General features: G+C 45.0%; 1 long non-coding RNA gene across 2 annotated transcripts in view; it reads right to left on the bottom strand.

Annotated features, from left to right (window-relative positions):
• Positions 1-16,155: 16,155 nt before the first annotated feature.
• The window catches only part of LOC138292430 (uncharacterized), a 65,781-nt gene continuing 57,770 nt past the window's right edge, over positions 16,156-24,166 (bottom strand). For both annotated transcript variants that reach the window (XR_011202685.1, XR_011202684.1), the window contains exon 3: positions 16,156-17,912. This is a non-coding gene — a long non-coding RNA (uncharacterized lncRNA). The remainder of the gene's footprint in view (positions 17,913-24,166) is intronic.

Here is a 24,166-nt window from a genome sequence, read left to right as displayed (position 1 = left end):
GGCATTCCCTTCCAAAAAATTACTTTAAGGCCTGTGCCCCTTATTTATACTCTGGCGTCATTTTGACGCACAGGAGGGGGTGGGCCTTAAAAAACGGCGCACAGCCTGATGTGCGCCGTTTTTTAACGCCTGGGTCAGGGCAGGCGTTAAGGGACCTGTGGGCTCGGAAGGAGCCCAGAGGTGCCCTCCCCTGCCCCCAGGGACACCCCCTGCCACCCTTGCCCACCCCAGGAGGACACCCAAGGATGGAGGGACCCATCCCAGGGAAGTAAAGGTAAGTTCGGGTAAGTATTTTTTTCCGATTTTTTTTGTGGCATAGGGGGGCCTGATTTGGCCCCCCTAATGCCACTATGCCCAGGGGACATAAGTCGCCTGGGCATGGCCATTGGGCAAGGGGGCATGACTCCTGTCTTTGCTAAGACAGGAGTCATGTCAATGGAGGTTGGGCGTCACAAAAAATGGCGCAAATCCGGTTTGAGGCCTGAATTTTGCCTCAGACCTGACTTGCACCATTTTTTGACGCACAACCCCCATTTTCCCATACGCCGGCGCTGCCTGGTGTGAGTAATTTTTTTTAACGCACACCAGTCCGCAGCGCCTGCTAACGTCATTCCATTAATAAGGCGCCTGCATGGCGCGTTGGAATGGCATTAGCCGGCGGTAAAATTTTTGACGCACACTGCGTTGGCGCAGTTGTGCGCCAAAAAGTATAAATATGGGCCTAAACCTGGTGCTCATCCAATCCAATGGGCAGATGAGCTGATTGACAGATTAGGGGATGTTCAGTACCTGAATACTTTTGACCTCACTTCAGGATTTTGGCTGATTGCCCTGAATAAAGGATTAAAGGAGAGGTCAGCCTTCTCCACCCTAGAGGCCCACTACCAGTTTAGGGTAATGCCCTTTGGGCTCAAGAACACCCTTGCTACCTTCTAGAGGTCGGTAAACCATGTTTTGATTAGGATGGAGGCTTTCAATGCTGCGTATCTGGATGACCCAGCTGTCTTCAGCAGCAGCTGGAAGGACCGCCTCTTCCACCCAGTAAAGGACCACCTCTTCCACCCAGGAAGTGTGCTTCTGGCCCTGCGAGGTGAAGGCCTTACTATCAAGACCAGTAAGTGCCAGATAGGGCAGGGGACTGTGGTCTACTTGGGACATCTAGTGGGCAGAGGTAAGGTGCAACCTCACCAGGCCAGGATACAAACCATCATGGCCTGGGATCCCTCAAAGACTGAGACTAAGATGAGAGCCTGCCTAGGCCTCTCTGGATATTACAGGTTTGTCAAAGGCTATGGCACCATTGTGACCCCCTTGACTGAACTAACATCAAAGAAACAACCAAGAAATGTGATCTGGACAGAGACATGCCAGAAAGCATTCAACTCCCTAAAACAAGCCAGGTGCACAACCCCTGTGCTCAAAGCCCCTGACTTTTCCAAGGAGTTCATAGTTCAAACTGATGCTTCAAGGCATGGCATAGGGACAATACTGTCACAGATTAATGAGGAGGACCTGGAACAACCTGTAGCTTTCATCTCCAGGAGGTTACTACCCCGGAACAGAGGTGGAGTGCTGTTGAACGGGAAGCCTTTGCTCTGGTCTGGGCACTGAAGAAGTTGAGAACATACCTGTTGGCGACTCACTTCTGTGTTCAGTCCAAACACAGACCCCTCAGGTAGCTAATGCAAATGAGGGGTGAGAATACGAAATTGTTGAGGTGATCCATCTCCCTGCATGAAATGGACTTTAGAGTGAAACAAAGACCTGTGTCAGACCACGCAAATTCTGGTGATCTCGCTAGGTTCTTCCGCCTTAGTGATGAGAGCTCCCAAGGGTGTTGGGTAACCCTCCCCACTTTCAGTCAGGGGGACACCTTTTAGACCTGACAGCCTTGGGGTGATCTTCCCCCAAACTTTTTGCCTACCTTGCCTCACTTTTGCAGATCTGTTTTTGTTGGCCTTAGGACTCTTGGCGCTTTACCGCTGCTAACCAGTGTTAAAGGGCATGTGTTCTGTCCCCTAAAACATGATAACATTGGTGTATCCACAATTGGCTTATATAATTTACTTATAAGTCCCTATTAAAGTGCACTATACATGCCCAGGACTTGTAAATTACATTCTAGTAGTGACCTGCAGCAGTGATTGTGACACCCACTTAAGTGGTCCTTTAAACATGCCTCAGGCCTGCCACTGCAGAGCCTGTATGGGCAGTTTCACTGCCATGTCAACTTGGCATCTAAAATCCCTTGCCAAGCCTTAAACTCCCCTTTGATTACATCTAAGGCACCCCGAAGATAGGTCCTAGGTAGCCCATAGGGTATAGTGCGGTGTAAGAGGCAGGACATACTCTTTTTGGTTTTGCATGTCCTGGTAGTGAAAAACTCCCTGATTCGTTTTTCACTACTGTGAGACCTACTTCTCTCATAGGATAACATTGGGGATTCCTTAATACACCTGCTAAATGTAATTCCTGATTAAGAAGGAGTGGGACTGTCGTATTTGGTACCAATGGACTTGTAATAAAAAATCTTTCTTAATGGTAAACTTAGATTTATGATTACAACTTTAAAATTGCCACTTTTAGAAAGTTGGCCTTTTTCTGCTCTTACTCCCTGTTTGCCTGCTGCCTGCCTCCAGCATACATCTGGGCTGGATGGTAGTGGTGCCAATCCATAGCGGGGCCCATGGAAGTGGATTCTTCTGTGCTGCATCTCTTGATATTGACACACTGCTGCTGTTGCGCTGAACGGAACTGCCGCAACACCTTCCGGCACTGATGCATTGCCGTTGCCACCAAGGACAGAGACTTTGCAGCACCCACTGCATGACTTGGACCCAGAGCATTGCCTACGCCTTGACGCCTTACCTTCGCATCACCTGGTTGTGCAGCTCGACGACTATGCATTGCCTTCACAAAGGGAGTCTGACACCGCACCACTGCTTAAGGATCAATGACTGTGTGGATCAGTGATGAGACATCCCCTAACTGCGTGGTTCCGAACGTCTCCTCTGCTCCTCACACCGGATCTTCAACATCAACACCACCCTCCACACAAGGTATTGTTTCAGCTGGACAAGGTTGTCCCTGTAGCCAGCTGATGCTCCATTGCAGTCAGCCTGAACTTTTGATTTACCCCGCCCTGGCGTGACGAGATCTCCCAGGTTGGCACTTTAAGCATTTAAGCACTACAATTGCAGATGTTCTTTAAAATTTCAGATTTCAATGCCATTTATTGGATTTTTGTGATTTTGGTCTTGTTTTCTTCATCAAATTAGGATCTATTTTTCTAATCTGATGTGGATTCTTTCTGTGTAGTGTAGTGTTTTCAATGTTTTACTGTATTAAGTGTTGCACAAATACTGTACACATTACCACTTAAGTTAAGCCTGCCTGCTCGGCGACAAGCTACCAGAGGGTGAGCACAGGTTAATTTATGGTGTGTAACCTACTTACCCTGACTAGGATAGTGGTCCCTACTTGGACAGGGTGCCTACCTCCACCAACTAGAGACCCAATTTCTAACAATGCCACTCTATTCTACTCTGCACCTCTGTACTGTATGCCACTGCTTTCTAAAGCACTCTACTCTGCAACACTCTTTGCCACTTTGCCAATGCACTCTACACCACTGCACTCTACTCTATATGACGGCACTCTCAGCCACTGAACTCTATGCTACTCTACACCACTTAACTCTATGCCATTGCACTCTACTCTGCACCACTCATCTCTACACCAGTGCAGTTGATGCCACTACACTCTACACCACTGTAATCTATTCTGCACTCCACGCCGCTGCACTCTATTACACTCTATGATACACCTCTGCACCCTATCCTGAACTATTCCATTTAACCCTGCACAACTTTGCTCTACTCTGAAACAATCTACTCTATGCCACTGCACTCTACACCACTATACTACACCCTGCGCCACTCTGCTTTGTGCCATTGCACTCTATGACACTCCACTCTACTCCATGCTGAACCACTAATATCCGCCACTCTACGTACTCTACCCCACTGACTCAATGCCAATGCACTCTACACCACTTTACTAAAAAAAACAGAGCACTCTAAGCCAGTCTACTCTTCGCCTATGTACTTTGTGTCATTTCACTCTACAACACTCCACTCTGTGACTCTCTTCTCCATTAAACTCTATTTCACTCTATGCCACTCTCCTCCACTCTGTGCTACTTAATAACACTACTCCACTCTATGACGCTCTACACAACTCCCGCTACGGCACTCCATGCCACTTTACTCCACTCTATTCTACAATACACTACTCCAGTCTACCTCCACTATTGCATCCTAAGCCACTCCAGTACTCTACTATTCGCCACTCCACTCCACGCCACTCTTTGCCACCCCACACTCTATGCCAATACACTCTATGACACTGTACTCCACACTATGCCACTGTATGCCACTCCACTTTACTACACTACTCCACTCTGTGACACTCTACTTCGCTTTATGCCACGCTGCTCTACAGTACTCCACTCTACGCAACACCAACTACGCCACTCTAATCTGTTCTATACCAGTCAACAACACTCTGTCACTCCAATCTATGACACTCTCCTTCACTCTGACAATCTACTGCATTTTACACCATCCAGCTGTACAACACTCTGCACCCTTCCACACTTCGACACTGTACTCCCTACACAACAATCCACAACACTATGTTTTCTCCCTTTTCTGTTAATTATCTCTAAGTTACCAGTAATTCTAACCTGCAGGGGAGTCTGCTTGTCGAGAAGGGGGTTGCTGGACCCCAGTTTGGCCTCTTTCTTGGTCCACCTATTTTCCTCTGAAGCGTGTCTCCACACTTCGGAGCTCAGCCACGCACCCTGGATACCAGAGGTGGCCTGAAGGCATGCCAAAGGCAAGCCCATCTGCGACTGTCCGCAGCCGGACTGCGCTGTGCACCAGGACCCCTGTCCATTTTCCCACCTGGTCATACTCTAGGGAAGCACTTTTGGAACTATGCAAAGACCGTAAGACTTAGCACTCTGCTAAATATGATCCTAATACCAATCCGGACCTCTACTGTTTTTAATATCTTTGTCACCCCATTCTTATCCACAGCTCTGGGTTTGCTGTCTTATGCTGACGACACACAAATTGTGGTGTCAATAACATCTAAAGTGGAGGAAGAGGGCAAAAATGTCAGGACGTGTATGGCTCCTATTGTGAGCTGGATGGAGAAAAACAGTTTGAAATTAACTCAAATAAAACTGAGGAATTCCTCTTTGGGAATGATGCCTCCTTCTGGAATTCTACCTGTTGGCAGTCTAACGTAGGCTCACTTCCCTCTCTGGTGCAGATGGCAAAAAATCTGGGAGTGACTTTTGACAGGAAATTGTGGTTCTTTCATCAGAACAATCAGATCACTTCATCCTGCTTTTTTCTACTTAGATTTAAAAAGAAATCTTCCCTTTCATTCCTCCAGATCTTCAAAAGTCTGTCATTGTGGCATGAGTCACCTCAAAAAATGACTACTGCAATGCCTCATATTTAGGCTTGCAACAGTGGTTATTACATAAACTTCAGTATCTTCGAAATTCAGTTGCCAGGCTGCTTTTGAAAATTCTGAAATTGACATCTGTTTCTCAGTCCTTTTGAAGCTTTCATTGGCTCCCAGTCTGGGAAAGGATCCATTTTAAAGCTTTGTATGTGGTGCATAAAGGCGTCCATCAGACAGGTCTTTCAAAAGATGTTCATTTGGCACAACCCTGGTCGTACAATTAGATCAGGCCCAGCTAAATTAGTTGTGGTTCCGTGACTAAAGAAGGCAAGATGCGCCTACTGAGCTTTTCTTTCATGCCTATAAACTATGGAATTTGCTGCCCTGAACATTGAGATCCCAATCCAACCTGCTTGCCTTTAGGGAAGGGCTAAAAACCTGGGGACGGATTTAAGAAAAGTGGCGCTGCATCCATGCAGCGCCACTTTTCTTGCACCCCTTAACGCCCCATACTGCCACCATGTTGTGCTGTATTTAAAATACGGCGCACCATGGCGCATGGTATGGGGCAATACAGTCAACATTTTTGACGCTATTGATGTACTGTTCAGGGTTAGCACCAAAATTTGGGGGTTAACCCTGAACAGTACATAGGGGCCCCTTATAAATAATCGCGTGCCCCATTTTAATGCCTGCTCTGACCAGGAGTTAAAAACGCAAACAAACAAAAAATAGTGCAAAGAAATCTTAAGAGATATATTTGCAGCATTTTTTCGGCCTTTAACGGTGGAACACCCCCTTTCATACATTATACCTGGCGCAGGCATATTTTTATGCAAGGGGTTACAAAGTGGCGCAATGCATGCATTGAGCCACTTTTGTAAATTTGGCGTGGCAAATTTGGCCTCGTTAGGCCACAATAGTGTAACAAAAAATGACACTACTGTGGCGCAATGAGGCAATAGGCCCTCTTAAATCTTTGCCCTGTTTCTTTCTCAGGCCTCCAATTAAATATTACCTGCCTTTGCATTTGTATTGGGAAGACTAGTGCGAAGATGCCCTCGGGCATTTGAGTACCTTATAAGCTGGTCGCGTACTTACATATTTACTCCACTCTATGCCACTCAATTCTACTCATCTCAAATCTACACCACTCCACCCCTCTCTATGCCACTCCATAACACCCCACTGTACTCCATGACATTCTACTTTACAACACTGGATTCCACGCCACTCTCCTTTACCCCACTTTTAGCCATGCTAACAGCTGGTGTACAACGTGGCTAAATCATACTGGCAAAGCCAATAGCTCTTGTAGAGGGGAGACCTATTGGCTTTGCCAATGCTTGTTCTTTAGTTCCGTTAGCGTAAGATGCCACATATGAAACGGCGCAGCTCCGCGTAACTCTTGTTTCTTGTATCACTGGTCTGCATATTTGTTGTCGTCTTTTAGACTCTCAAGTATTATGATCCTCCCTTGTCTGATGATGAGAGGTCGCTGGACAAAGACTTTGGAACTTTGTGATTGGCTACGCCTCTTCCTTACTTTATACACAGTTTGACATACCAGTTACAACCAATATTGCAGACCCAGAGCCTCTACACTGGCTCACATCCTTCCCCATGGCCTAGTGCCTCAGAGAAGTACGCTAGAGCTGAGGCAGGGATGTACAGTTTCAGGCCTAACGCTTCTACGAAGGCACAACCCGATGGGAAATATCCCTCCAGCCTCCGTTGTCCAATCTGCCTTCGCTTAGCCCTCATTAGGACATGGGCAGCTGCAGCAGTGCCTTGCGCCGATGCTTCCCAGCAGAAAATGAAATGTAACTGGGTCGAGCCTGCCTCCTCGTTTCTCTGATTGGGCCAGTGCCCGGGGGGTCCCGGTAGAAGAGCGATCTCCGCTAGCCCGTCTGATGATAGCGGACAGGCAGCTCTTCGGGGTAGTGGCGCTCAAGGTAGATGTGATGTGCATAAGAGCACAGCCCACATTACAAGCATGGCTGCAAATAGATCATCGCTCTGCTTCTGCACGTACTATTTATAACTCCGCGCCAAAGCGTGCAGTCTGTCAATCCGCGCTTCCTAAAATCTCTCTCGAATTTAATCCGCGATCCTCTTTACTGTAGAATCGTTACAGCGGCCGAAATGTATTGAATTCTCTAAGCGTCATAAACTCGCCCATTAAAATGAACGAAACCATACATTACGTTATGTTGGTTGATTGTAATGTGCTTAATGAAGCCCTAAGGATACTTCAGCGCACTGCGGAGAGGAGAGGGAGGACCGAGGGCCCTTGTTCTTAACAGAAAGAGATGGCCAAAACCACACTAGCAGAGGAAATGGGTCGCCTGTTTTAGGCATCCGTTTGGCCAGATAGGAAGGTAGAACCAGAAAAGACAAGTAAGGCCCGGGGGTGGAGGGGGGAGTTGGGAGGGGAGGGGGCACGTGATGCGGGGGTGTTGGCACGGCGTTGACACGGCCAGGAAGCAATGAAATAGGAAGTGTGCTTATGCTCGAATTTTGTTCCTTGAAGGGCCACTACTCGGCCAGAGTAGAAACAACATTTGTTCTCGTCCCCTTCCCGTTTCCAGTCATGATAAAATGAGGTCACTGCCTCCCAATAGAGGCCCCCCGAGTATTCTGTTCTCCTGCCACGCCCCAGAACGCAAATATTATTGGCACCTACCTGCCTTGTTCTCTCTACGTTTCTGTGGATGTATATTTTTCCACGTTCTTTTCGGTCTCATTGAACTTGTCCGAACCAGTGGGGGGATTAAGGTTGCATTATACAGGATTTTCAACACCTCCACTCTTTCAGGGCTGAGGATGACAGGAGCATGTCTTAGTGGTGTAGTACTGCTAGGGTTACCACCCATGTCTGGCTCCCCTCTGTGTATAGTGTTGGTCATAAAGTGGTATTTTCCTCCAGTTCCCTTAATACTGATCTATGGATTCGAGCAAAGCAGTCAAATCTTTAGGAGTGGGACCAAGGGAAAAGCAGAGGTTGAGATGCCCTTCCACGTCACAGATATCATCAACAAATCTCCATCCAGGATTACAACCCTGATGCACTTTTATTATCATGAACTATATCACATTCCCCAGGCAGCCTTACAGGAGATTAATATTGCATCCTGTCACCAGCAAAGCAAGTGACACTGTGACAATGTTCACATAATTAAAAACAAAGACCGATGAGTAACCTTGCTTCTGTGTCTAGATGTAGCCACAAGATGCAAGCACATTTCACCAGCCTTTCACATTATGTACACTTTATCTGTCTATTATGGAAGGATTCAGTCGGGACCTGCTCAATCCGGCACCCTTTAAATGAATGTAAAGTGCATGGGCTCTGTCTCACACTGCTCGCAGCTATTACACGCCTAAATGTAGCTCCAAAGACGTGTGCCAATCTGTTCACTCACGTACAACACCAAGTTAGCAATCTTCCAACCAAGCACTCTCCCACTGTGTATGGTGATACGCACACCTGACAATGTGCTGCAGTGCTTCCGAATTGACATGGAATACTGTATACACATTTAATTAGGATTAAGCACAGGCGAAAATGACGTAATGCCAAATAATTACTTAAAAAAGGTGTTATTATGAGAAATGCCAGTCTGCCACTTCACGTTCAAAATCAACGGGAGGATGAATAGTTCATGACTCGAACACCATTGTTCTTGTGCCCTCTCAATATGATGAAATCTCGTTTACATGACACACCACAAAGGCATAAAAATTACGGAAAATTATGCCTTTGGAAAAGACATTTGACCCTGTCTTAATTAGAATACAATAGTGTAAAATACATACCCCACAATCCTTGAGGAGTATTGCAGAGGACTGTACCATTAATGTATCAGGATCTTCTTTTTAAACCTTAGTTGCAGTACGATCAGTCCAGTGCTAATACGAAGTCGGTGGTTTCCGGTGGGGGGCACCGGCAATTATTTTTGAGGGCCGGCACTTATTTTTCTGCATCAGGCATTTACTACGAGCAAAAGACACATATGGGAAAGATGGAGGATGCGAAAAACGAGAAAGCGTCACAAAGGGAGAAAGCAGAAAGATGCAAGAGTGAGCTGAAGAGGCAGGGGGTGGCTGTAAACGGATTAAAGAGGCCAGAGCTGGCTTTAGGATTGCTGCCTCAGTATTCTGTGCTCGCACTGTTAAATACAGCAGCCGCTTGTTTCAAATGAGAGCTTTGGGCACCAGCATGGTTTTATTTGCAAATTAAGCACTGGATCAGCTTGTGTGTGGATGGATCACTTTTTTGCCACCAGGATGGTTTTTGGTTTCTTATTATTAGTGCACAGATGCATTCTCAGAGCGCACTGCTTTGTCGCTCGGGACTTTGTTGCTTCAAAGGCGCTTATTTTTGTAACTTAGTTGCAGCCTCACAGCGCCACAGGTTTGTTCCAGTGGCAAGAATGACGCCCTTAAAGTTGGCAGGAGATGTCTGAAACTTTGGGAGTTGTACAGAAATTGCGAGCACACCCTTGTATTATTCTTAAATGGAGATACTTACTTCATACGCAAGAAATAATTGATGCATAATTGACAATACTTTTCTCTTAAATATGGGTGATCGGTATGCTAACGAGTCTCATAAATGAAACCTATTGAAGGGAAACGTCCGGAGACTCTAATTACATAAGGAGGTGTTACCAGTGAGAGGTGAAGGAGGCGGGATTTGTAGAACCGTAGCCCCCCTGTGTCCCGACTGAGATTATTAACAAGCAGACGGAATACTACTCATCACCCTGGATATGAATTAAGCGGGGGGTAATGATAGAGCAGTTTGAACAAGGATCAGAATTCCAAGTTGTGTGATAATTATGGAACCACTGCTGTTATGCCCTGATATATTTTGTCAAGTCAAAGCAGTGAAGAGTGTTTTGGGGAGGGGGAGCCAGAAAAGAGTCAAGACAAGAAGAATTTGGTGTGTTGAATACTGATTCTAAATGTTATGCCTCATTTCCAAAAATAAACTCTTTCATAACGAGGGCTTTATTGCACTTGCTTAATACCTCCGCCAAGAAATGCTATTTATAGGATGCAACAAACAGCTCACCCACCATTGAGACTCCAGGCCTAACTGAGAAACCACTCTAAATATTTGGTGGAATGTAGTTTTTGAGGTGGTTTGGTTCTCCAGATGGAAAGTGTACTTTTTACAAGCCCCATATGTTTTGCATTTAGGGAGCATTTGCCTCTAAACCTCTTCTGCAGGTAGGGTTGCCACCTTTCCCAGAGAACAATGGTTATGTTCACCTTTTAACATTCTGCAAAGGAAAACCTGTTTCTTAATTAGAACTTTATATGAAAGCATCTTTATTCATTTTAACATGGCCTTTCTGTCTCTGTTTACTTAAATTATCAGGGGTCAATAGGGCAGCTGTAGAAACATTTTCACAGTTTTCTTCTTATATGTGATGTTTAATTAATGGGCAGATAAGAGGGAAAATCGGCTTTGGGTAATTAAAAAAAATATATATTTTGTACTGGCCAGGACATTGCAATGCTGGTCATGTCAGTATAAAATCTTCCAGGTAGCAACCCTATCTGCAGCATGCTTTCAGATGCCACCACATCTCTCCTAAATTCACTCGACCTGCCAGTGGGAATAGGCTCCTTTCACCGGCCATACCACCTTTTTGCAGAATATGCAAGGGTGCATGTTGGTAACACAGAGTTCCCTACCTCCCCTTCCCACACCTCTTTCCCCAGCTATAGGGCGCCACTGTGTGGATTAATTATGAAAAACGCGCTGGGTATGGGAAATCACCAATGAGCTTTTCAGTTACCCAAACCAGTTTCTCTTGTGTTTGGGGGTGATGTCTTGGTGTAGTATGTTGCAGAATGCATCAAAAACCACGGATCACTTCAAATACTGGATAGGCAACAAAAGATGAAGCCTAGGTGGACTCTGTAGTGCAAGGCTGAGTCACTAAAAATTGGACAATCTTGCATCGGATTTCTTTATACACAAAGCAACTGTTCAGGCTTTGGCCCAAGATTGGAGAGGTTTGCAGTAGGAGAGAAACATGTGGACTGCTCTGTCAGTGTGAAACTGCAGTCTTGCACATTTAGACTGTGCTGTGGTGTTAGTGCAACACAAGTGCTTGGGTGTCTCTGTGAGAGGGTCCTTAACTGGGCGACTCAGCATCTTGGAAGAAAGAGTGAAGAAAATCCTGCAGAATAAGATTAAGGAAGAATGTTTCTTAGAAACAAAAATCCAATTTTGAGATACAATATCAAAGGGATTCAGTGGGAGTTGAGCCCTTCATAATAGTAGGCTTGTAGTGGATCCTATTTAGCTTTAATGGTAATCAGGAGTTTAGCTTAGCCTTTGGATTGCAGTTCTGCGCCCCAGTCACCTAGTGACTTTTAACCTACTTAGCTTGCTCTATTTTAGCATATTTATTTAATTGTTTCTTCCAAGATGGCTGCCATGTTTATAGTTAGGAAGATGTTTTAGTTTCACGTAGTGCCTCTCTGTAAGGCTTCCTGCATGATCAGCTTCAAAGATAAATGAGATACGTAGGTATTCACATCATGTACTTACCCATTTTGTGCAACAGTAACATAATGTACCATTTCAGGGAATTGTTTATATAATTCCATTCCATTCCAGTACTTTATCTCGGATGCCGGCGTCGTGTTATATTCTTTTAATGGCAATATTAAAGAAAAAGGGTTAAATGTGGGTGTTTTAGGGAAGTTCAAGTTAGGATCTAACAAAATGGGCTTTCATACAATATTATATTACTCACATTGGCCATAACTAAAATTACGGCTCTATATAAGGGGGCCAGCTTGAGCATAACCCATGTATACTTGTAGTGCCAAAGACATTGGTCTGGAAAGAGTGGACCTATGCATTCTGGGCACTGGTGCAGCTCTAAGTTGCACCCTTACACTACTCTTTTGTATATGAGGGCTCCATGATTGTGAACTAGCCACCTTTACACCGAGGTAGTTGAAGTGTTCATTTTTCCGAGGAGACTATATCCTAACGCCAATCTACCCCTATGCGTTTTATGCAAATCAAAGACCACATATTTGGTCTTTTAAGTAGTTATTTCTAGTCCTCATAGATCGCACAATTCAGTCAATTCATTTAAAAGATTCCTAAGACCCACAGAGGTTTTGTGAAGTAATAGTGTATCATCGGCAAGACGATCTGGCATTTTTATGCAATCTAGTTTAGAAGAATCAGTGACACAGTCATTATGATGGCTTAAAACATCATTAATGTACACTGAGAAAAATGGGAAGCTAAGACACAGCCTTTTCTAAGACCTCTACGAATAGGTATATGGCTAGTCAGGTCTTCCTACCTTCCTGAGAGTACTTCGGCATAATTACATTGGTGGAGCCTTATTAAGGTAATCAGGAGGTGAGAAGGGACACCCATTAATCTACCATGCCTTATAATGCCATCTTGGTGCGTGAGGACCTTCGACCTTTTTATGGGAGATGATTAGATTGGGGCTTTTTCCGTCTGGGTATCAAGCTCTCTTAACGCAGTCCCAATACTCTTTTCCCTACTTATGCCAGGTACTTTGTTGCTTGCATCAGTAAGTTAGACACCATACTCCTCACAGCAGCTTTCCCTGCGGAGCAGGTACAGGTACAGTCACAGTCAGCAGGCCTCCCTGCCTCCCCTGCAGATGTTCTGTTGCTGATTTATTACAGCTTACATCACAAGGACTTTTCTTGAAGGGTCCAATTTATTATCCTGCTCTGGGTGCGTCTGGTTCCTTCCCAGACTCCCCACAATGTATTTCTCTCCATTCAGGCATTTGACACTGTCCGCTGCCAGGTACACAAGCGCCATCTCTCTCAGGCCCAGAGAAGCCCCTGCCTGCGGGTCAGAGCGGGGTCCACTAAAGGAATGTGCTGTTGATTGAAGGATGCTCCTCCTGCTACTGGCGGCACCTGCGTGTGAACCGAGTATTGAATTATTATTAATAATAATACCAGTAGCAAAAAAACTGTTCTGTGAACTTGGAGATGCCAACACCTGTAAAGAGATTGCACGGAATGCATGGATTCTGGTGTATAAGTGTCTGCTTGTCTTGAGTGTAATACACAAACAGGGAGATCTACCTAAAAAGTAAGCTTTTTTATATGTTTTACAACTCACTTTTGCTGACAATCCGAGTTTTTTAAAATTCTGCCTGGCAGTGCTGGTGAACATACTATTTTTGAACAATATCGAATCGATGGCATATGATGCTTGTTATAGTACATGCTCGAGTTCAACATATATATGCCTTGAAAAAGCTCATAGGTGACAACACTTGGAGCAAAACACATGTCGACACAAAGGAATTTGGAAAATGGCTTTACTATGGAGGAAAGGACTACTGCTGACCATACGGATCCTAAAATTTAGAAACAAAAAGCAGAAGTACTTAGAAAGGTTAATCGTGGTATGACACATTGCTGACATTAAATTTGCCTACATTTCAGAATTACTACTACGCAGACAGTTCTGGGGCACCTGCAGTAGTGGAGTGACCTGTGCTCAGGATCCCTACATCTATCTTTCCTTAGGGAATTTGTGGATTGGAAATGCACAGTACGCAAGATCTTCATCCTCTTTCCCAGCCTCTTGCACAAGAATGGTGCACGCTTTTTAAATGCTTCATGCAAAATAGGCATTTGTTGTAAAAGTGCTCCCTATCAACTAATAAGAAAATCAGTTTTCTGGCCTTTTCTTGTAATTTGGCCTCAACTAGTTATTGTAGCATACACACTTACCTCACAAAGGCCTACAAATAAGCACTTGTGACACTGCTGGAGTAAATGCCTATTGCCTGCCACCTGTGGGTGCGCCCTTGGCTCTTTTCTGGGATATATGAGTCTGGAGTGCCTAGATGCCCTGTCTCAGCAGTGCCTCCTGCATGTAAGGACATGGCGTGCACCTGTGGTATGTTAGTGAGGTCTGTTTACGTACCCATTCAGGTAGTTTGTTGTTGGGGAACAGGTGAGGCTGACAAGTGCAGACTTCTTTTGATCCCATATTCTGCAGTGCCGCTATTATGTGAGCTTCTAGACACTCTTAGGGTAGAAAGTAGGGGGGGGGGGGGGGGGCTCCTCCACAGTGGTGGAGAGGCGTCTCCCCCCTGGCTGAGCCACCAGATGAAAAATAAAACATTTTAATCATTTTTCATCTGGTGGCTCAGCCAGCAGCGTGTACAGGGAGGGGCAGGACTGGGTCACAAGAGGTGGGAGGAGGGGAGAGTGCACTAAGCGCGCATGTGTGTTTGGCTGGCCATCTCAGGCCGGCCCAACACACATGCACACTTAGGTTTCTCCAACCCGGCTGTATACACAGCTGCATTGGAGAAACAGCACAGACCGTAGGCTTGTGTCTGAGCGGCAGTCCGAGCCGCTCAGACCAATCCTGACACTGATTTCACGCTATGTTTAGCATGAAAGCAGCATCAGTATTGCTGGGACACATGTGCTGGTGCCCCAGTGAATGTTGGAACACCAGACAAAGAGGAGCAACAAATGAGGCAACATGATGTCATCGGGAGGCGGTGACGACGAGGAGAACTGGTATGTGTGTTTTCTTTTTTTTTTCTGTTTCCCCCATCGGCGCCACCCCCTTGACATATGCAGCGGCTGCCACTGGTGGAAAGGTATGGTACCTTAAAGCAACTGTCTGTACCACATGTGGCTAAGCTCTACTGCCATTCAAGGGATTGATGTGTACATTGCATATACCTCCTATCCCGGCTTCCTGCAGCCTTGTGCTCATCACCCTCCTAGCAAAACTGCAGTAGGTAAGTGTGGATCACCCTCATCTCCCTACCTCCGTAGCACGTCTTGTGGCTGAGCATCAGAATTACAATAGGAAGAGGAGAGTGTGAGCCTCTCATTGGCCATATCCCAGCTGTCGGTACATTGGTTCAGACTCGCATGGAGTACAGGAATCAAACATTCCGATCCCAGCAATCCCACCAGTGCCTAGCGAGATTGCAGACCTGCCAACTTGAATACAAATTTCACCGTGAGAGGAGGATGGGCCTTGAAGGAGGCAGGGCCTTGTGCTGAGAAATACATAAGCTGCACTTTTGCCCCCGCTCTCCTCCCAAAACTGCCCGCCCCCCCCCCAAAAAAAAAGCTGAGGCTGCTGCCAATGTCATGGGGTGTTTCCATACCCATTAATGGACGTCGGCAATTCAAAGCCTCTGAAAATGAGGTGAAAACCACTGTTTGCAGTGGTTTTCAGCTAATTTTCCCTGCCACCATGTGCTATCAGCTACTCACAGGGTGACCGTGTGATTGGAGCTGATAGTGTGTCACACGGTGGCATTGTGTGAGTTAACAGGTCTGAGATTGCAGTGTCCCTGTGTAGATGAATGTGGATTGCAGCTAAGGCACAGGTACACTTCCCGGGTGGATTGTTGTGAAGCTCCAAAGATCACATGTGAGTGCCTTCTCGCACCCTTTGGTAGATGAGCATTCTGGATCTTCAGTCATGCGCTGCAGCAGAGTCTTGACCCGGCGTCTGGCATTAATACTAATGTCTTAGGCCCAATTAATCTTTTTTTAAGTTCCGAAGGGTGAAGAGAAACACATTAAACCATTCAACACAAAATTACAGTGCAACCCGTTTATGTCACCCATTGAATCTCAGAGACAAACTGAACGCTTAAAAGATTTATTACAAATTCAAAGCCAAACATATAAAAATGACTCTCAAAAACATGCTATACAAGTCTAGAATTACCAAAGGTGAGTTAAAGCATAGAACAAAATTGAAACACAAAGGCGTCAAACAAACCAAGGTTTCAGTAGCAACAACAATACAGAAAATAAGGAATAATACTTGGTGCCCTGAGTTCAAGCTTTGGTTCTCCTGCCTGACCATACAACCAATATCTACCTAACTACTCCAATCAGCTACAGGAAACTCCAAAATGATCTAATTTGTAATATGAAAAATAAAGCAAAGTATCAGCATGGTAGAAACGTCAGTAGAAGTTTCAGCAAGAGAGATGTGTGTAGAATAAAGCCACATCAACCAAGCAGTAAGGAAATAGAGGTCTGGACCTCTCTAAGTTTCCAAAGGTCTACTCTAGTCAAAGGGCAAAAACGGCCTGAATCTCTAACTAGATAAAAACTTGAATCTTCTCAAACTTTAGATGGCTGACATCGCCACCAGTAACTTCCCATAGTCCATGCAAAGTCGTGAATAGTATCCTTCAATGAGGCTTTCATCTCTTGGTTCGGCCATCGGTACGACCTTGGATTTTTTCTTCAGTAATCTGGAGGGGGAGTTCTCCTGCACAACTCCTTGATAACACTCTCGTCCCTGTCTCCTGAAACCCCCTCATCAATGGCTAACAATAAGCTGTTCATTAAAAGGAGGCTTGTTTATGCACATGCAAGCAAATAAATACACAGCAAAAGCAAACTTTCACGTTGAAGATTAACCACAAGGAGAACATTCTCAGGCCTCATCTCAGCCTAAGCTAGCATAACCCTTAATGCACATTCGAATACATGATTGTACGTGCATTTCACTTAAACAATATAAATGAGGAATAACTATGAAAATGTGGATTAACTAAAAATCATAATATGCATTCATGAAATAATATTGCATACATGTGACTTGCACATGATCATTCTATGCCTCTACTTACACATGCATTTCAGTTCATGACTGTCTGTTTCTTCTCCTACATGAGTACATTTAAACACACATTATGTATGTTGTTGAATGGGTTTTATTTCCCCTTCTGGAACGCTAACGTCACAGCCAAGTTATGCTCTCTCAGTACAGCCTTATATTTTTTTGGATATTTTAATTATAAGGTGACATGGATAGAGTAACCATCTATTACCCTTAGAGATCGATCTGAACCTTTTGACTCTGATAGGACTGAGATAACGTCCTAACAATCAACATTAACAATATCAAATCAATAAACATCAATTTCAATTTTGGAGTCAGTAATTTATACGCACCATGACCTATGTGGCCATCAATCACCACACTAGTTTAGTAAAGGTGAAACATTTATTGTGCTTTAGATTAACAATGCTAAAGTCATGTAAATCAAATGCAAGACCAGTGACAGAGATACAAGAACAACACAGCTGACCAAATTTTCTGAAGAATCTTAGTTTAGACATTATTAAACTTTCAAGAACCACAAAAACAGGAATAATTGAAACAGAATACATTTAGTTATCGCAGATGAATTATTTACAATCAAATTATGTATAACAGTCAAATTTAGATTTTGGCATCCCTAACTAGTACTCTAATTTGATAAGCATGTTTGGGCTCCATACTAAAAGAAAAAGATGACAGAAATTAATTTGGAAAACATCTGCCTATGGCGCTAACCAAAAATAGCGGTTGGATTTTCTAAGGAGAGAAACATAAAAATCTGCAAGAAAAACAAATGCACATATGGTTATTTAACCAATAAACTGATCCAAGTTTCAGAAGTATTTTTCTTCATTTTGTGCACCAGCAATGATTGGCTTTTTTTCTTTTGCTCCTGATCAACAGTTTCCTCTCATAAATTACATTTAAACAGTGTAGAAAAGCCTTACCTATGCTTCCCTCCAAAAAACTAAAACTCAAGCAAGTACAGATATTGTAACATGAAACAAGACATTGTGCACTCATGTCTATTATTTAGTTCGTATGTGATTATCTCATCTCATCTCAGGAAACAAAAGCTACAAGCAAGGAACATAACTCTACACAGTGAACAAGTCACAAAGGATGCTTAAAGAAACATTGTTTTGCAGAGTTAACACTCTTTAGGCATCGTGCCTTTGGAAAATTACTAAAACATAAGGCCTTTAAACTAGTGCTAAGCATGAAGAATAAAACATTTCATAATATTTAAACTATTAATCCTTTTAGTACATATTAATGCTCATTTTTCAGTAGATTTAATTATATTTAAGCAAAATACATTTTCATTAGACATTGATTTTTATGTGAATGTATGTTGTTTGTGGTGTCCACCATATCAGTTGCACGTTTTTATTTACTAATACATTATTTCAGGTAGGCCTTTTGATACGTTATTTCACAATATATTTTAATGACACAATTTTTTATTAATAATGTTTGCACTCCAAACACTATTCCATTCTCTTACTGCCTGTGTATGTTAATTTGTAATTTTTAAGCAGTGGATTTTTTGCTGGGGTGCGGGTGAAAGGTAAATCCCATAGCATTCTAGATGTTTTAAAGCACATGATAAATAAAGATGTAGTTGATTACAAAGTAAAAGTACAACTGTCTCTTAATATAGATGTATATCCGCAGGATACAAAGAACAATCAAGACATTTACGTCAAGTGACAGTGATGGACGGCATCCCCACTCAAAAAATAGTTTTAGTACCACTGTCAGTGTCCGGATAATCGGCCCCAGAGAAGATCTAAGTAGAGTAAATATCTCTAGTAGGTAGTGCAACAGAAGGCCGTTCATGAAGATAGTTGCAGATCCACTGAAGTGGGTTGATACCAATGTGATTATCCATCGTATTTCACCCCACACCCACAGAACACGTTGAACACGGCACCTGCCATCTTGTGGCCAATGCAGCACCAAAGCAATATGGTTGGCTAAGTATTGGTTCCTCACTAGCATAAACATGTCCTTTTGCCAATTTGTGTGTCAATCACTTGGAACAAGTTAACTTAAATATACCACATCCACATGTACACAGTGCATCAAAGCCACAAAATCAGTAAGGAGCCCTTCAGGCTAAACAACTTTCATAAGCCAATTCATAGATGACCATGCACACATGCAGAACGACAGAATATAGAAAATCCATTTAGTGTAAGCATCAGTACTCAATGCAGTAACAGATACATCACAGGATCTTGCTGGCCACTATCTCATAAAATCCAACACTACGGAAGACATCAGGTAATTGCAGTGTTACTCTCCGCTATACTATATTATTATTTCCTATATGATTCTCTAAGATTTACAGGGCACCTGCATTCCAAAAGTGTTATGGTAGAAATGCCCTCTACAAATGCTTTTAACAATAGACACTTGTAGAGGGAAGTGCAGTGCTACACCAGAGTCAAAGATTTTCTAGAAGTCCAGCACTGGTGAGGCCAAATACCCGGGTTGCCAAATACCACCCCTCACTAGTATTGATTCCTTTTTCTTCTACCATTCTACCCTTTCTATCTCTATCTCATTCTTGCGCTTTTTTCACCCTTGCCTTCTCCTTTTGTCACTGTTTCCTTATCTTTCTCTTCTTACTTGCTCCGTCTTATGACTTTTTCTCTCTCTTGCAGGGAAGCGGGTCATTGTGTGATTATGAAAAATAGTCCTGGTCCCCAAAAATAAGTGCCTGTGCTCCCCCACTTCCTGTCAAAGGGATACATTATGTGCTCATTTATCTACCCAAACTGTGGCTATCTTGGCATTGGGGTTAATCCTGGCCTACCGTGAATCTCCTTGCAGTTCCTGTAGTGGGTGAGCCTTAGTCTGACTTGGATCTACAATAGACCTCTCAGAGAATGTGATGCTTGGATATTGTATTTGTATAGCACACACCCAGCCAAAGCCAAAAGAGTGCTGTACAAAGTCACAACCCCTGCGATTGGAAGGGTAGCTGAATTCGAAGAAAAAAAGTTAAACTGTGACTGTATTCATGACACAGTGACCTTAATGTGTTGTTCTTAAATGCCGCACATTAGGAAACGTCCAGATGGATATGGGGCTGTCATCCCACGTCTGGGGTACATAAATGGAAAAGCCTGGTCTCTCTTACTATGAAGATGTTGCAGTGCTCGTAGGTTGCCAAATACAATGAAAGATGCAGGGTTGAAAGCTCTCTGCTAATTGATTGATCCCTAAAGAGTTTCACGTAAGTAGGATCAGGCTTCTAAAGCACTGATCTCTTATCTCAACACAAAACTCGCTTCCACTTATGTTTCGGGCATGGTTGTTTTAAGTGTTTCACACCAGCAAGGAAGTGTCTTTTACGCATTGCAGGATACGTGGTAAATTCTCAAGTTATCCACTTGGGGCAATTTTAAATATAATGAATCTAACTTTAAATTCTTTACATAATCAACGATGGTCCTAAAAATTGGATATGGGTCGCACAGTTGTGGATCATTGGACACTGTTTTGTGTAGAAGAGGACATTCAACAGAAATGTTGTCCGTCTGCTTAATGCTGTTTGTAAGAGATGTGTAAACAGGCTGCCAGAGCTTCAGTGGAACTGACACAGATTGAGAGAGATCAAGCATGACATATAGGCCCTCATTACGACGTTGGCAGTCTTATCTGAAGACCACCGTGGTGGCGGCTTCCAAAAGATCACCCATGCTGGCGGTCTCACAACCTCTATATCACGAGTCACGGACAGAAGATCGTCCAAAAACATCCAAAAATCCAACACCACCAGGCCGCACGAGGAAGGGAAAGAAGAGATCCCACCACCAGCACGGCCATGCTCACAACATTCCACCTTCCAAAATATGACCCACAGATCAGCTCAGTGGTCCTTCCACGGTGGTGAACCATTGGAGGTGCCACCCGCCGCGCTAAAAAATACACCTCCAAAAGAACCCAAAGCCACATTGGACAGTACAAACACCCCACACATGAGACACATGCACACATCAGACACATGCACACACACCCCTACAAACCCCCCCACACACACATCCCACAATCCTTGGCAAAAAGGAACGATTCACACAGACCCGGAGATACTGCTGTACCCAATATATATTGCACACATACACAATTGGCACACACACAGCACAACTGCACACAAACACCACAGCCCACCACCACATCAACCGAAATACCCCACACACCCTATCACCAAACACATCACCCTTGTGCACAACACCCTCCTCCACAATCCACTTGACTACCACAATGTCCCCTCACAAGCACCCACGATTCACAGATGAAGAGTTGAGGGTCATGGTCGATGAAATTGTCAGAGTAGAGCTACAACTGTTCGGAGCACAGGTCCAGCATACACCCCTAGCCAAGAAAATTGAGTTATGGTGGAGAATCGTCGTCAGGGTCAATTTAGTGGGCAACCATCCATGCACAAGGGAGGATATCAGGAAGAGGTAGAATGACCTAGGTGTGAAGGTGCGTACCATGGCATCATGACACCACATTGCAATCAACAAGACTGGCGGTGGGCCCCCACCTCCTCTCCCAGAGTTCACATTGTGGGAGGAGAAGGTCTTGGACATACTGCATTGAGAGGGCCTGACAGGATTAATCAGAGGACTGGAGTCCGGTAAGTCACTAACACTCCCCTGCTACCACCGGCTCCTGTACAGCATGCATCCTCACCACCCTATCACTCCCTAATTCAACCCACCTCACACTTCCTCCCCCACCCAGTGCCCCTCCCCTGCATGCCACACCACCCCACTGCCACCATCCCCACACAGTCCACCCCTATTGCCCAGCTACCACTCACAATGGCAAGCACTATAACTCCCACAATGCTTGACTTCCCACACATGAAAAGCTGCCAGTCCCACTTCACAGTGGAACACCTGCACCTAAAACAATTGCACCAGCTGCAATAACTGGGTGCTTAAATTGCGTACCACTACATGGCAATGACAGGTATGCTATCCACAATCCACAACCCTCCATGGAGCATGGAACCAATTCCACAATCCATTACCCACTAACAAAGTCTGCAGTGCCGCATATGTCTGATTTGCATATGGCTGGGTCCAAACTGTAATGGCATGGCAAGCAAAAAAAAATTATTGATTATACCCAGATCTGTGACTGGGGTTGAATGTTTTATTTGCTCTGCATTCTGTCCATCATCTGTTGTTTTTTCATTTGTCGCCCCAAGTTGGAAGGGTATGCCGAGACGTGTGTGCCATGCTTGCTACACCACCAGATTCAAGCGAGTCTGGCTGATGAAGGGTGATACCCTGAAACCGGTCCCAGGATGCTTGTTTTTGGTCCAGGGAGGACCTGGCCTGGCACTTTGGGTTGGACTGTTCCCATGGGGAACAGGGTCAAGAGTGATTTACATATGGCTAGGTCCAAACAAGAATGACATGGCAAGCAAAAAAAATGATGGATTAAACCCAGATCTGTGACTGGGGGTGAATGTTTGATTTGCTCTGCATTCCGTCCATCATCTGTTGTTTTTGCATTTGTCGTTCCAACTGGGAAGGGTATGCCCAGATGTGGGTCCCGTGCTTGCTATGCCACCAGATTCAAGCTAGCCTGGCTGCTGAAGCATGATACCCTGAAACCAGTCCCAGGATACTTGTTTTTGGTCCAGGGAGAACCTGGCCTGGCAGTTCAGTCTGGACTGTTGCCATGGGGAACTGGGGCAAGACTGATTTGCATATGGCTGGGTCCAAACTGAAATGGCATGGCAAGCAAAAAAAATTATACATTAAACCCAGATCTGTGACTGGGGATGAATGTTTGATTTGCTCTGCATTCCGTCCATCATCTGTTGTTTTTGCATATGTCAGTGCCATCACGGCAAAGCAAGTCAAGCCACTGTATGCATCATACAATGATACGAACAAGTACACCTCCACAATGCAACTCTCTCCCTCTCCATCCCCAGGTACCCTTGCCACTGCCACCCTGCAGAGGATGCCAGATACAGACAGCCCTCCCCAGGATGGAGGGCCCAGTGAGGACTACAGCTTTGGATGTCTGGACATTGACGACTTACCTGGCCCATCTGGGACATCTGGTCAGTCCACTACCACCAGCCTCACCCTGTCCACATGTGAACCCCCACCCCTGTGGTAACAACAACACAGGCAACCCCTCGTCCCCAAACCTGTGTCCCAAGGAATGTTCAAACAGCAGTGTGCCCCGCATTACAGGGAAATGAGTCTACCCCTCACACCGAAGACGAAGAAGGTCCTGGTGTAGCTGGGAGTGGGCACACAGTGCCAGGGGCACAGCCACAGGGGAGCCAGAAACAGTGGGAGGGCATCTGTTCACCGAGGGATGAGGCCCCCAAGGGAAAGGACTGGCCAGGAGGCCATCTCCCAAGTCCCGGGAGCATACCAGCAATTCCAGGACTTGATGGGCCAGATAGGTTGCAGGAGAACCAGAAGCTGCAGAGAGAATACCACCAGAAAGCCATGCAGCAATGGCAGGCTCACAGTGCCACCATGGCCTCCATAGCAGGGGTGCTAAAGGAACTCGCATCCATCCAGCGTGTGTCCTCCTCCCACCAGCAGGCCCCTTCCACTAGCCACATACCAGCTATGCCATCCACTTCCCCCTCAGCCAGTGGAATGGAGGCACTTCCAGAGGACCCCCAGGCACTAGCACCCCTCCCTCTGTAGCTGAGGAACCCCCCGCAAACGAGGTAGTCTATCCAGACATCCTGCAGGAGCTGATGACAAGACCACTGCCAGGAAGTGAGACATTCTCCCTTGTGTGCATTTCCCCATGGTCCTTTGATTCTGGACCTGTACTACCTACAGCTGGGCAAACTGCTCTGATGATTTCAACCACCATGACCCCACTCATCATCCATTGCACTGCTTACCTGTATTTATTGTAACAATAAATTAACTGTTGTAGAATATATCAGCTTACTTAAACCACTGACCAGCAAAAGTCTATAAGATGAATGGAAGGGAGAGGCACGTGCAGCAAGCGTGG

This window comes from Pleurodeles waltl, chromosome 4_2, assembly GCF_031143425.1.
Source record: "Pleurodeles waltl isolate 20211129_DDA chromosome 4_2, aPleWal1.hap1.20221129, whole genome shotgun sequence".
Taxonomy (NCBI): Eukaryota; Metazoa; Chordata; class Amphibia; order Caudata; family Salamandridae; genus Pleurodeles; species Pleurodeles waltl.
The sequence above is the reverse complement of the archived record's forward strand: the minus strand, read 5'-3'. Positions and strand labels throughout refer to the sequence as shown.